Source organism: Macrobrachium nipponense, chromosome 2 (assembly GCF_015104395.2).
Source record: "Macrobrachium nipponense isolate FS-2020 chromosome 2, ASM1510439v2, whole genome shotgun sequence".
Taxonomy (NCBI): Eukaryota; Metazoa; Arthropoda; class Malacostraca; order Decapoda; family Palaemonidae; genus Macrobrachium; species Macrobrachium nipponense.
The window spans coordinates 61,264,098-61,278,435 of record NC_087201.1 but is presented as its reverse complement, the minus strand read 5'-3'; the positions used below and the strand labels follow the sequence as shown (position 1 = coordinate 61,278,435).

Genomic DNA, 14,338 nt, shown 5'->3' with positions numbered 1-14,338 from the left:
AAGAGGTTCAGGCACTAACGATAACAACGGAAAACATTCATAAGACACATGTGAGCAATGAATTCAGCATTCTGAAAGGGACAAAACCTAAATACAATTAAATCAAGCCTGCAACTTCCAAATTTATGAAGATGGCCATTACCTTTATAAAAAAAAATCAGACTATGTCCTCTAAGACTTATAAATATTTTTATAATAAAGTGAGATTTTATGTAATACTAAGTAATTACTTAGCTAAGAATTTCTAACTAATAGCAGCTAAAAGGGGTAAAAGGGACACAAAACAGCAAAGACCTCAACTTAATTACGCCTACCATCCATGAGAGGGGAGGAGGGTGGGACTCCAATTCTGTAATTACTTGGTAAGTGGTGGGATTCATGGACGATACTATTCCAAAAATATTAATTAATGATAATGAGATGAGAATAGAGAGTTGCTAGCATTAACATAATGCTTGTTGTTTCCTTACCTGTTAAGAGAGCTATTACAGGACGCTGCTGCCTCTGGTGTCGCTCATCTTGACTCACAGGTGTGGTTGTTTGACCAAGGATCACCTGCTACACAGTGGGAGCCTTACAGCGACAACTTCTCCAATCACTAGCAAAGCAAAATCATTGCCCCACCCTGGGCACAGTGCCATAAAACAGAAGCCAGAAAACTAACAACCCTACACCAAACAAATTAAAAACTCCACCACCCTACCAACGACTGGAGGGTATCCAGTACCAAGTAGCCCCAGACTCCCCTAGGATCCAACACCAGTTTTCAAGGTGAAAGTAAGGTAGGAAGGAATGCTTCCTATGCTTCCTCTCCCAGAACAATGCCAGCCACCACGAACGGACCCAAGGTACTGAAATCACTATAAATAGTTTCAACTTTCACGTAAGTAATATGTCGCAAAGACTGGCTTACATTTCCAGTATGTGGACTGGAGAATGGAAGTCAACAAAAGGTTATACCTAAAGGCCAGATATGTAGCCATTGCCTTAATCTCATGAGCCTTTACCTTCAGGACAGGTAGCGCCCCACCTCTACCAGTGAATGTGGCTCACGAATGAGACCTCTAAGAAAAAATGAGTGTTCTACGACAGAGGAAGAGAGGGGTCCTTAACAAAACATCACAAGTTATTAGAAGCCCCGTTAATGTCGTCCGTCCTGTGAATGTAGAATTTCAAAGCTCTCACTAGACAAACCTTTCTTCATCTTCTGGTCCTACTATGTTAGCTTAATTTTCAATAGAGAAAGAACAAGGTCGAGGCTTCTTAGGATTCTCATTCTTCGCGAGAAAACTATAGAAAAGTATAGGAAAATAAGACGTCAAGAACCCAACCCTTTTATTGAGGGCTTGAATCCCACTTACCCTTCTGGCTGAAGCTAGGGCTACTGGGAAAAGGGGCTTCATGGTTAAATTCCAGAGGGAAGCAGAAGCCAGGGGTTCAAAAGGAGGGCCCAACAGCCATTTCAGGACTGTGCCCAAATTCCAAGATACCTGCCAAGTGTCCTTACGCTTGCCGGTATCAAAGACTTAATCAAGTTTGATAAGTCTTGTTTTGAAGACAAGTCTGAATACAGAGCCTAGCATTGCCCTATATCCTTTAATTATGGACAAAGACAAACCTCTCAACGTCCTTAGATACAGAAGAAAATCAACAATCTCTATCACAGATGTTCAAGAAGAAGAGACTTGATTACTTCTGCACAAAATGGAAAATGGACTACTTGTTCTGACAGATGTTAGCAGATGACTGACACTTACATTTTGAGATCGCTCTGGGAAAGCCTTTAGCTCTGCGTTGGATGACAGTTTGAACCCTGTTAGAGCCAGCGTAGATAATCCTTGGTGGAACCTCACTGTGAGTTGTCTGAGCAGTTTTTGCCTTTGAGGGAGTAACCGGGGAAAATCTTCTCAAAGACTTAACAGGTCTGGAGACCATTCTCTGAGGGGCCAGAATGGGGCAATGAGAATCATCAAAACATTCTTGCACGACTGGAACTTCTGTAAGACTTCTTTGATCATTCCTAGGGGTGGAAAGGCATATAGTGCCTAGTCTGACCAATCCAGGAGCATGGCAACCACTAACCCTGCTGCTGGATCCAGAACCGAAGAACAATAAAGTGGAAGGCGACAATTTTTGGCAGTCGCAAACAAGTCTCTTATAGGTCTTCCCAACAACTTCCAAAGCTCTAGGCAGACCGCTGGATCCGGTGTCCATTTCGTAGGAATGACTTGGTTGTGTCGTCTGGGTTGATTTCCTTTTGCCCTGCAGAGATATTCTCACCATCCTTGTGTGATTCATGCTGACCCAAAGAAGGTGGTCTCTTGCTGCCTTGCAAAGAGAGAATGAGTGGGTTCCTCCCTGTCTGGAAATGTACAAGAGGACTGTTGTATTGTCCAGGTGAACTGCAACTACCCCACCTCAAACTTCTGGTGCAAAGGCTTGTAAACCCAAGCTTATAGCTCTCAACTCTTTCAGGTTGATGTGCCAAGACTTTTGTTTCATTTTCCACTTCCCTGATACCTCCCTGTTCTCTTGCAGCACTACTCCACCTATGTTGGATGCATCTGCATAAAAAGTGAGCTTTGGGTTCAGAGGGGAAAGGGACTTTCCTTCCAGTAGCCAACTTCTAATCTGCTCCAGAGCAGAGGTTCTTTGATTTTCTGCAAAATTGGGAACACAAAATTGCCTGAATACTTTCTCCTGTTTCACTTGACCAAAGATAAAACTGTAGGATTCTCATGTGGAGTCTCCCCAGTGATACAAACTGTTTGATGGAGGATAAGGTTCCGAGGAGGCTCATCCAAACCCTGGCTGAACACTTGGGGAGAGAGGAATTTGTCCACTGTGCAAAGGCATGACTACCCTCTTGAGGGAGGGAGTTGTGTCAGGACTAGATGGTACTTTTGAACATTTATCTTCATAAGAAGACAGGGCTCTAGAGCTAAAACCAGTATCTTCTGCAAATCTCTCGTTCTGTTCAACTTCGTCAAAGAGCAAAGGAGCCAATCGTCCAGATAAAGAGTGATGTTGACCCTCATGAGATGGAGCCAACTTCATGAGAGGAGCAAGCACGCCAGTGAAAACTTGTGGCGCTGTTGTCAGTCCAAAGCACTGGGCCCAAAACTGAAAGACTTGGTCCTTGAAGATATATCTCAGGTATTTCCTTGGGGGTCCGGATATATGGGGATATGGTAGTAAACATCTTTCATGTCTATGGAGACACATACAGGCAGTTGTAAAAGCCCTCGGACTCTTGGTCCTCCACTCTCTTGATTACTTCTTTCAGAAGAAGGGCAGACACCTCTTCAGCCAGAGTGGAATACTTTTCTGAGCCGAGAGAGTACACTGTCAATGCAACGGGTTGCTTGACTAAGGGCGGATTGGTCATTAAAGGAATAGAAAGAATAGTGTATCCCACTCTAAGGACCTCTCTACCCATTGTTTTGCTCCTCTTCTGCTCCATTCTTGCCAGAAACGATGGAATCTGGCACCTACTGCTGCATGTGGGAGACTGATCTTACTTCTTAGGGGTGGGGTTGGAAGATGACTTCTTGAATGCTTTAGATGTAAAGAGTACGTTTCCTCTTGTCTTGGGCTGAGGTCTCTGCTTGCCACCATGAAAGAGCAGCCGTTGTAAGGAGAAGAGGTCTTAGTAGTAAACGAAGGTGTCTCCCTAGACGCTTTGATGATTGACAGTAGATCCTGGGTCAACTTCTTCTGCAAGTTGGAGGCGATTTCACTCACCACACCCTGTGAAAAAAGGAACTTAAAACCATATCCTGTGGAGAAAGGAACTTACAAACTAGTACCGATAAAAGCACTAATTTTTGGGTTGAAGTAATTCCTTTACAAGTGAAGAAGCACCACAGGTCACATTTCTTAAGAATGCACATCGCAAACGTAGAAGTGAGTTCACGGGAACTGTCCCTAATGCCTTTGCCCAAGCACGAGAGTACTGCCAAGAGGTCAGAAGAGACGGTTGCTGATACTGAAGGAACATTCTAAATCTTCTTACCAGGAGTGCCAACTGACCAATCCATAAAACTTGTTACTTCAAAAATCTTGAACAAGTTACGAAGAAAACATAACTTTTGCAACTATGAAAGCCGATCTCCGCGAAGACTCTTTAAGCTCTGAGAAGTCCCCCTAGGTGGAGACAGCAACACCTTAAGAGGGAGACTCCCCAGTGGCATAAAATGAATGCCTTCTCTTACTCAAACAAGAGGGAGAGAAAGAGAAGACAGCCTTCTCTTGTATTCTCTTGTCTGTTAACCAACTTCCGACTTCCCTAGTGGCTTTCCTGGCTGAAGTAGAAAGACCTAAATGAGGGAGCTTAGACAATTCTGCAGAAATGCTGCTCATCTGAAGAGTGGAAGGAGGAGAGGGTGGAAGCATGAGGAGGAGCAGCAGCTGGCTTGAAAAAACTGGGGTAGCTTTACAGGTAAAACCACAAAAGTGCCCCATAAGCAGCAGGGGGTCTAGATTCCTCTAAAGCATGAGACAGAAGACACACGAGAGAGATGAGGATCCACCACACCAACAGGAGGAAGAGTCTAATTATAAGGAGTAGCAGGTGCTGCACAGAGCTCAGGAGCAGGAGAGAATACTGGTGCCAATGGATGCTCAGGTGGAAAAGGGAGCTCTGGTGCTAATGGGCACTCCTGCGCTACTGGAGGCTCAAACGCTAGCTTTCGTAGCTAACAGTAGCCTTATACTTCCTATCTTTCTCTAATTTGGAAAGGTAAGAACAAAAAACCTCCATTGTTTTTCATCCCAGCCTACAGACTCTTTACAAGTCAAGTCTGGAGAGCAAACTTGTATGGGAATCATACTTTGTAAAAGCCAACTGTGTACAGTGGACCCAACCCGTATTGTGGGGGATGCGCACCAGACCCCCTCCCAAATAATCAAAACCCAAAAATACTTAGAACTCCCACTAAAAACGCTTATAACTGCCTAGCTTCAAAGTTCAAATACCAAATGTATACCTTAAATAACAACCTACTTCAAAAATATACCTTAAATTACTATTCTATTACTGTAGTAGAGATTATATTATTATATTAATATTATTTCCAAGTTGTCATAAACATTTTACCATTCAAACCATATACTGTACATACAGCCAATAACAGAGAGAGAGAGAGAGAGAGAGAGAGAGAGAGAGAGAGAGAGAGAGAGAGAGAGAATAACTCCTTACAACTAAAATACCAAATTTGTAACTAATTTGTATTTTTCATAACTAACAAACCTGAGGTCTTAACATTAGGATTTACTAGCGCCAAGCTGGAAAACCGGTAGAATTAAAAATTACACTTGTGAGATCCAGGGGAATAATGGCATCTATACCAGGTCACGGGGCATGTATACCCAGAATGCCCACGGCTACCTGTGACCCATCAGTTATATTTCTAACCCAGTTTAAGACTTCTAAAGGGGTGGTTCGAGGTGGCTTTTACTGTTAAGACCTCAGGTTTGTTAGTTATGAAAAATACAAATTAGTTACAAATTTGGTATTTGTTCATTCACGAAACAAACCTTCGGTCTTAACATTAGGATAGACGTTACTATTGGAGGAGGTAAGTCTCTACAACTGACTGGGAGTTGCCACCTTTATCCATTTCCGAATATATAGGGAAATTCTAAGAGAAATGGACAATGAACCTAGGACCAAACGAGATAAGCGGATCTATTGGTTCCTCCCACTGGGTGTAGATACCATTCTACTGTTTACTCGTCCCTTGCGACTGGATCCACCTTCACCCCTCTTTTCCTTATTATCCAGAGGGGTGTGTTGATACTGAAAAGTATATCATCAGCTTAAGATAGCTTCACAGTATGGCTGACCATCTCCTGCATCTAGTCCGTTCCAGCACATGACGGTTACTCTCCTTCATATTGCCCGTAGTTAAAGGAGTAGGAAGAAAGTAGTAAAGAAAAAAGACCAGTCATCCCATTCATTCTACTTTCGTACCTTCATCTTAGACTAGACACAAACTGACCCGCCAGGGGCACTGGATGAACTATATCACTTGTTGGGGCCGCCACCACTGGACCCAAGGAAAAGGTGTCCAAGGATCTATGGGCAAAACATCCTTTCAAATAAAATGAGGTGAAAGTTGTTTGGCGCTTCCACAACGCCAGCTTTCAGAATTTTATCCACCAAAGACATGTCTTCTTAAATGCCAGGGAAGCATTCACACCCCTGATGTCATGAGCTCTAGCTCCCACCTGGCTATCTGACCCTCTGCTTCTTTGCAGTATAAGCATCTCTGATCGTCTCCCTAGCCAAAATGATATTGTATTCTTGGACACTTCCTTCTTGTTCCGTCCTGTACATTACGAACAACCTCTGGCACCCCGGCCATGAGGTGCCTTGTTCATCTTTAAGTACTCCCTTAGTGCCATGACGGGGCACAGGAGCATCTCAGCTTTGTCGTTGTCTACAAAGTCTGCCAAGGAAGGTATGGTAAAGGAGTCGAATCTGCCGTCTACTATTGTTGGATTTTGGGTCTTTGCCACGAATTCTGGGACAAACTCACACACCATTGATCTCCAACCTCTCGAGTGCTTTATGAGATATGAGAGGCCATGTAGCTCCCCCACCCTTTTGGTTGAAGCCAGGGCCAATAAGAAGACTGTCTTCAGGGTCAGGCTCCTATCCGTGGGACTGCCTTAGTGGTTCGTAGGGGGGTTTTGTCAGACTACTCAGTACCTTGGTCAGATCCCAATCTGGGGCTTTTAGCTCCTTTGGTGGGCACGACTGTTCAAAGCTCCTCAATCAGCATGGCCAACTCCCATGAAGACGATATGTCCACTCCTTTCATTCGTAACGACTGAGGCTAGAGCAGCCCTGTACCCCTTCACTGCAGATAGACATATGTTTTTCTGTTCTGAGATATATCAGAAAGTCTGCTAAACTGCTGAATAGTGGTACCGAGTAGAGACACGTTCCCTCTACGACACCAATCACAGTATGCTGACCACTTTCCTTGGTATACTGTCGCAGATGATTTTCTGATATTACCTGCCATCTGAGTTGCTGCTTTCTGCGAAAAACCCTCGCTCTCGGAGGAGATACTTGACAGTCTCCACCCGTGAAGCGATAGGGACTTCACCGACTGGTGGTACCTCTCCACGTGAGGCTGACAGAAGGAAGGTTGCTCCATGGAGGGTAACTCTCTTGGCACATCTACTAGGAGTTCCAGTAGGTCTGGAAACCACTCTGCTTTCGGCCATAACTGGGCTACCAGGGTCATTCTGACCGGTTTTCTGAGGAACCGCAAAAATTACCCTGTTCAGAACCTGACGGATTAGACAAAATGGAGGAAATGCGTACACGTCCAGATTGTCCCAGGGGTGTTGTAGCGCATCTTCTGCTACTGCCTCTGCGTCCGGGACTACTGAACAATACACTTCCAACTTTTTGTTGTACCTGGTTGCGAATAGGTCTATGATCGGTCCTTCCCACAACATGAGCATCCTGTCCACTACCTGTTGGTGTAGGGACCACTCCGTTCCCAGAATCTGATCCCATGCGGCTCAACGTCGTCGGCCACTATGTTTCTTTTTCCCGGAATATACCTGGCCTTGATGTCTACCAGGTTCTCTAGCCCACTGGTGAAGTTGAACTGTCACACATGTACTGCCGAGAAACTAGGCCTCCTTGCTTGTTTATATAGCTACTACTGTGGTGTTGTCTGACATCAATACCACTGAGTGTCCCTTTACTCTCTCCCAATTTTGATCTTGTAGAGCCAGGAAAGCTGCTTTCAACTCCAGCACGTTTATATGGAGTTCTCTGTCCTTGCAACTCCATTTTGCTGACAACCAGCAACTCCTCCATATGGGCTCACCCCAGCCGTTACTAGTGACGCAATCCGAGAAACGAGCTAACGAGGTTCCTAGGGATGGATTGTTGAAGGGGGGACACCTAAAACCCACTGTCAGACTTGTCGTCCGTCACACCCACCACAGCCAAGGTCTTTTCCTCACATTCTGGCCGGAACAAGGGGGAATGGAATTTGCTCGTATGGGTGATCTACTGTTGGTGCCAAAACTCCTTCATCCTCCATTGTAGGGACCGAAGGTGTAGCCTTCCTTGTGGACTAGCTTCTCCAGGGAGGTTAGGATTCCCAGCACCACCTGCCACTGTCTTGCTGGCTGTGTCTGCTTTCCCAAAAAGGCATTCACCACTTGTTTGCATTTCTCTACTCTTTGGTCTGTCGGGAATACTTTGGCTTGTGTTTGTGTCTATCACCATTTCCCGATATTCCAAACGTTGACTTGGATCCAGCTGCGACTTCTGCTGATTCACCACAATCCTAGGCTGTGACAAAGCTGAGGAGGGCCGCCCCTGTCCCTGGAGTAATTTCTCCCTGGACTTTGCTATCACCAGCCAATCGTCCAGATATCTTATTAGCCTGATCCCCTGAGCATGCGCCCACGCCGACACGAGGGTGAACACAATCTTGTAAAAAACTTGAGGAGACGTTGTCAATCCGAAGCACAGGACCTTGAATTCGAAAGCTTTCCCTGCAAGACTGAAGCGGAGAAATTTCCTTGAAGACTGATGGACTGGTATCTGAAAGTATGCGTCCTTTAAATCGACTGTCAGCATAAAGTCTCCGATTCGGACTGCTTGTAGAACCGTTTTCGGAGTTTCCATCTTGAAACTGGTTTTCCTTATAAACAGATTCAGCGTTGACAGGTCTATTACTGTACCTCCACTCCCCGTTGGCTTTGGGTACCGGGGGGGGGGGGAGGGGGAAAATCCTGCTGTAGAAGCCTTTTGTCGGACTGCATACTTGTTGCACAGCTCCTTTTTCCATCATCTTCTTCACTTCGTCCTGCAGAATAGTGGCCTTCTGAGATTTGTGGGCATAAGTGACGTGGGGTAATGGGTTGATCTGTCAGGGGCGGGGTTACCTCGAACGGAATCAAATACCCGATCCTGAGAACATCCACCACCACTGCTCTGCCCTAGTTCCTGCCACACCTTCCAGTGATTTGCCAGGCAAACCCCCCACTGGTGTGGCCGAGTGGATGGGGAGGCGGCCATCCTATCTTCTTGAGCCTCTCCCTCTTCCCCTATTGCCCTTCTCTGTTGTTTCTATTGTGAAAGGGCCGATGAGTATCCTCTTTGGGGAAGAGGGTCTTGTGACTCTATTAGGGATGCTATGTCTCACTGTCTTCTTTCGAGACATCTGCTGTTGTCTTCCCTCCAAAGGAGTAGTTTGACTGTTAGACGTTTCCTAACTGCCTGTTCGCACCAACCTATCGTTAGTGTCCATCCTTCTTCTATCTATCGCCTCTTCCAGTATGACCTCTGGCAACAGTAGTTGCGTTCCAAGATATCCCCATTCCTCATTGCTAACAGGAATCCAACTCCACATTGCGGCTTAGTCTAGCCAATGCTGCATCTCTCCTATTAGCAGGATATTTGCCCAAACATTGGCACTTACGTTTGTCAGGTACGCAATCGCCTTGGACCCTGACTGTAGTAATCCTAATGAACAATGGGGTTCATCCATACTTTCCTTGTTGCTTCCGAGGATGCAATTTTCGCCACTGCTGTTGACCAAAGGTCTAACCAGGACGCAGCTGAAAGACAGAAGAAGCTGTTGCTTCTAACGTAGCAGCTTCTTGGTACGTCATCGAAGGGCACTCCATTTTAACCTGATCCAAGGTTAATCCAGGCCTTAACCTTACAACATTAGGGTTCATTTGTCTAGACAGCAAAGGGACCTTCGGTGTCGTATAATATTTCCTTTGCTTTATCATTGGGGGGGGGATAAATTTAAATGATCTATTAGATCTTAAGGAATTATCCCTCCCTGCAATCTTTGCGTTTACGTGTTGCAAGACGATCCGCATGACTCAAACAAGGCAATTCATACGACACCTTGGTATCCCTCTTTAATCCAAACGCCATGTCAATTCCAGGAGGAAGCATACTGGCCGGTGTTTCTGTCTTCTCCGAAAGGCTATTGAACTGACGAATCAAATCAATAACCTCTGCATACGAGGCCAGAAACTCTTGGTTTTCTCCTTCCTCCGGCTCTAGTGTACCACTTTCCGTCACGAGGGATGTTGTCTCGCTCTATCTTCTGACAGACGGCCCGGAACCTTCCACGGCCGCCTGCCCCTACGCACCGCGGTCTCTTTGATCTTTGCTGGCCGCTGTTGGCTCGATCCCAGATAGTCAGCAGGGGAACGAGAACGTCTCACTCTTTCTCTGCTCACGGATCTAGAGCGAGGAATCTCGTCTAGATCTCCAAGATGAAGGCTCCCTTAAGACAGAGGTAAGTTCGTCTCTATTAGCATTGGCATCGTTTTCGAGTGTCGGCGAGCCCGGCCTCGGCCTTCTATCCAGACGGACACTGCCTTCCACGAAACGTATCCGCCGAGGTTGCCAACTCTCTATTTTTCGTACTTTTAATAGGAGCCTTATCGTCCTTCGTACGTATTTTTGAACGCCCTTACGGGTGGGCAAACTGGGACCTGCATTCCATCCTCTGCTGCACCTTTCGCCGCCAACGTTGATTTTACAGAGGTATCGCAGTTTTTGCGATCCGAACTGGAAACTCCGCCTCGGCCGCTAGCTCGCGGCCGTCACCTCTCTCGCTTGTTCGGACTCTTGCGAACGGCTTCGTCTGCCAACCTTGTGCTTAATAGCCACTGATTTTTTTCCGACCTTCTTGCTGACTTGGAAATGACAGTCTTGGTCCAAAGAAGAGGAAGAATGATTCTTCTTTCCTCTTGGCCCGAGGATCCGCCAGGAACTCCCGAATCCTCCTCCAACGCTTGACTGGCGCTCGCCGTGACGTTATCGGACTTAGCGATGACGCCGAACTAGAGGAAGAAGACGAAGAAGAAGGCGAATCACACTTTTTCTTTTTGTCTCTCTTATTCATTCTCTCCTCTATATCCTGTAATTTCTGCATTACAGTTTGCATTGACGGGTCAGAAGGCGTATTAGCGTCTGGGTGCAGCGAAAAAGGCCGAGAATCGGTCTGTGACGTTATCACGCCTGCCATCTCAGAGTGTGACGTATGTTGTGACGTCATCCCTCTCGTAGGGAGAGACTGAGAGGTTTCTGCTGGCAACCGCACGTTTGCTGCCAAACTACCTCCCACGTTCTGCATCGCTGTAAATACTGAGTGGGATGGTGAAGCCGCGGCATTAATTCCCTATAAACTGCAAGCCCGGGGGATGAGGAACATTCAGCGCTGCCGGACCCTGCTGGAACTGTGACGTCATATAATGCGCAAGCAGACCATCCAAGGTTGGTACGGGCCTGGTATAGGCCTAGCGCTGACCACGTACATCTAACCTATGCGCTTGAGTAGCAGGAGCCTGGAACAAAGATGGCGGATCTCACCCTCTGCTTGCTGGGACAAAGGAGAGTGCAAATTATTCATAAAAATTACCCAAGGCCCACTCTGACGTTTCCGATACAGAACCGCTAGGAGAAACCGAAGGGGTATGAGACAATTCAAAAGCAGGTGGAGAAACATATGGAGCAGCCTGGTTTATTACCGATACAAAAGAAGCCGGTAAGGTTTGGTCATCCCCAAAGATGGCGTAAACACCCCTTCCTTTTGTATTGGCTTTTTCCCATAGAACTTCTTCCACTGTTCCACCGACCAACCGCGACAACAGAACACGGATTAGTAACCGTACATACGTTTTCCCTGCACCTACTACACGTTGGATGAGGATCCGTCGACACCGAAGTTAGGAACCTAGAACATGGAAAGCCACTGACTCCTGGGCATTTCCTTTGTCTCCTCTTCGAAGCGGTAGACGATCCGATGTTGAGGCAAAATTCTCCATCATACCACGTATACACTCTTACCACACACTGATCACACTTGGAGAAAGAAAAGGAATGAAAATAAAACTGAAATGGATAAAGAACGGGCAAACTGAAAAACCGGCTTTAAATGAGAATAGACAGTAACACGTCTTATCTTAAAGGCGGTAGGAAAATAACTGATGGGTCACAGGTAGCCGTGGGCATTCTGGGTATACATGCCCGTGACCTGGTATAGATGCCATTAGTCCCTGGATCTCACAAGTGTAATTTTAATTCTACCGGTTTCCAGCTTGGCGCTAGTAAATCCTAATGTTAAGACCGAAGGTTTGTTTCGTGTATGAAGAAACTCCTTTTGCTCTGCCAATACTTATATCAAACTCATTTACTCCCCCACCCATTCTTTCTCAAAGTATATAAAAAAGAACGGGAGGGATTGCTATTTCTTTTCTAATGTCTTTGTTTAGTTATATTAAATTGGAAATTAATTAGGTAAATAATTCTTTTATCACTATGAAACAAATAAACATAAGCTAAGTTAGGAGAGAGAGGAGAGAGAGAGAGAGAGAGAGAGAGAGAGAGAGAGAGAGAGAGAGAGACGACCGAGAGACAAGAGGAAGGAGAGAGGGAGGGGAGAGGAAGATAGAGAGAGAAGAGAGAGAGATTTTTTTTTTTGTTACCTTTGGGAGAGAGAGGAGAGAGAGAGAGAGAGAGAAGAAAGAGAGAGAGAGAGGAGAGAGAGAGAGAGTTATCCTTATTAAAAAAAAAAAGTGAAATGGAAAGATTATAGTTTTTCTTTAAAATACTATCACATGAATTTTGCAATTAGTTATCATTATTTGAAAATATTAATAGACATATTTCACATAACATGTACCATAAAAATTCTCTCATCTCAATGAGAGAGAGAGAGAGAGAGAGAGAGAGAGAGAGAGAGAGAGAGAGAGAGAGAGAGAGAGAGAGAGAGAGAGAGAGAGAGAAATTACACGAACGTCAGCTCTGGACCTCAACTTAGTACCTGGATCTACAAGGAAAGATGCAGATAGAATGGATTTTCCTTTGTTTTTCCATAATTTTTCAAATTTATAAACTAAAATCTTGCCCATTCACTATGGTATTTTCTTTAATGAATTGATATTATTGCTGTTTACATTAATATTAATATTTGAAAATTAGCAAATCATTTATTTATCATACAAAAATATACATCTCTGTATGAGAGACAGGAGAGAGAGGGAGAAAAATTATCATTTTTATTATATATCATTTAATTTTACTAAACTTACTAATATAGTATGAATCAACATTATTATTTGAAAATTAGTAAATAATAAAAAAAAAATTAGTTTAGTAAAGAAAACAACATCAAAATACTACACTAATTAGTGAACATTCATCGTAAGAAAAATTCAAAGAAAAATCTGCAAGGGAAACGAATCTCAAGAATACAAATACGGGGACTGACTGTTTACCAATTGTTTGCAGTACCTTCAGTGAAGATTTCTGATTCTTTTTCATAGCCATTCGACATTTGTTAGTTAGTCAGACTTTAATTAACAGTACTACTTGGGACCAGTTTAGGTTATTAGTGAAGTCTGGCTTGGGCATATCGAGTGTCCGTTATTGCAGAAAAGTCTGCAATACAATGAAATCCAAATTTCAGTAGCTACTCACATAATCTTTGTTGGAAGCTGGCAAAAATAAATTGAGCTCTTTGCTGTGTTGTTTCCCTTCTACCCCAATAGCAGGCGGGGCTACCTACCTACACCAAAACAAAAACACATTGCTTCTACGATTTTCAAATTTTAGCTGCTGGTACTTAGAAATTCTTAGCTATGTAATTACTTGGCAAGTTACATAAAAGTCCTAGACTAAAAAATTACAACAATGTACGTAGTAGCAAATGACCTAAGTATGCCACACTAATGCCATCACCTCTGAAGAGACAGAAATTCTTGTTAACAACACTCATGTTTATAACAACTAGTATCTGAAGTCTTTCATTCTTTGAACTGTAAAACTATGTTTGTTACTATGGAATAATTTCCTTTGCAGTACTTTGGATGCCAAACCTCATGTTTACAGTACATTGTAACTTCAGTTATGTGAAGAAATATTACACTAAAGCCAGCTTCATAACATGAAAAATAAATTCACATTACGTAATAAGAGAAAAAACATACTGTATTTATGTCCTTTACTGGTCAGTGTATACTGCCAGACCAATTCTGGTGGGCCCCCCCCCCCCCCCCCCCACCCCCCCCCCCCCCCCCCCCCCAAAAAAAAAAAAAAAAAAAAAAAATTCAGAAGGTTATACATGTATATACTTGTTTTTATTGAATTACCTTCATTCAGCAACTTTTTACCTCATATTTCTCTTTCTTTTTTTGTACTTTTTCAAAATAAGTCTTTCCACAACTTGTATATCACATTCATTAAGGAAAATCCTTCTCCAATTCTACAAACTAGTAAATCTGAAATCACAGACAAAACCAGGCAACAAATTCTGATACTGACATA

The 14,338-nt window shown here is 44.2% G+C and overlaps 1 protein-coding gene across 1 annotated transcript in view; it reads right to left on the bottom strand.

Moving 5' to 3' along the window:
- The window catches only part of LOC135221193 (putative pre-mRNA-splicing factor ATP-dependent RNA helicase PRP1), a 171,045-nt gene that overhangs the window by 3,397 nt on the left and 153,310 nt on the right, over positions 1–14,338 (bottom strand). The gene's annotated exons all lie outside the window — the stretch shown is intronic.